Genomic DNA, 1056 nt, shown 5'->3' with positions numbered 1-1056 from the left:
TCATATCTTGCCCTGTCCGACGTCCCCTTCACCCACCCCTCTGTTGTCTAGACGGCTTTCTTACTATCATTCATATCCCTTAACATTTTAGGTGGCAAAGTAGAATGGCAATTGGGCTGTGCCTGGGCAGAAGCACCCTGAAGTGTGTGTATTTAACTACACTGCGTTCACCAGCTCCTAGGAAAGGAGTCGCCATTTATAAAACGCCCCCAGATTTTTCTTCGCTAAACAAAGGAACTCTAATTTCTAAGAGGACAACCCAACCTTGGATGCCTGCCGCCACTGTTCCTGGTCTCAGCCATCCTCTCTGTGGCCCTGCCCAACCTGGCCCCGAAGAATCCGCCTCAGAGAGCTGCTGTCAGGAAAGGCCCTGGTGGGCTGTGAATATCACAATACCCCACGGATAAAACACGGTGGCCATTTTAATCTGCAAACGATGCTGACCTCAGAGATTGCCTTGCCCAGATTCTAATCACCTGACCCCTCCCTCTGGAAAGTCCAAGACAAACTTTTCAAGGAGGGCCTATCCTAGAAGCCGTGTAGTTGACTTTGCTGAACCTCTTTCCTCACTGATAACACGGCGGAAATAAAGCAATATAATAATGTCTCTGTGCTTTGATAAACAGACAGCATTGCCATATTAAGATCCCCCTTTTAACTTTCTTATTTCTCAGACAGAAAACAGAGCTCATAGCTTTGAGGATTATTGGGTTCTGAGCTTCTTATACCTTTGCTGTGAATGGCAAGTGATGACTCCGAGTGAACTGGAAATGCTATGCTTCCATTTTTTTAATCCCGTTATACAATTCTAAGTTTTCCTTACACTGAGCCAGCGATTCCAAGAGTCATGTTAATTTTCCCCAAACATACGTGCATGTAATGAAAGCATGGATTTCTCTCAGGATGGCCATACCCCTGCTCCCACTCCATCTCCTCACCTCACCCCACATAGACATGTCACCGCTTCAAGGATCAGATCTGGGACACTGTCCCCGGCTGTGTCATCCCCAACAGAGAGTGATTGTGTTCCTTTCTCTGGCCAGCAGGTGGCATTGC

Source organism: Echinops telfairi, unplaced genomic scaffold (genome assembly GCF_000313985.2).
Source record: "Echinops telfairi isolate 266 unplaced genomic scaffold, ASM31398v2 ScPeMD7_7463;HRSCAF=8501, whole genome shotgun sequence".
Lineage (NCBI taxonomy): Eukaryota > Metazoa > Chordata > Mammalia > Afrosoricida > Tenrecidae > Echinops > Echinops telfairi.
This window is presented reverse-complemented; position numbering follows the sequence as displayed.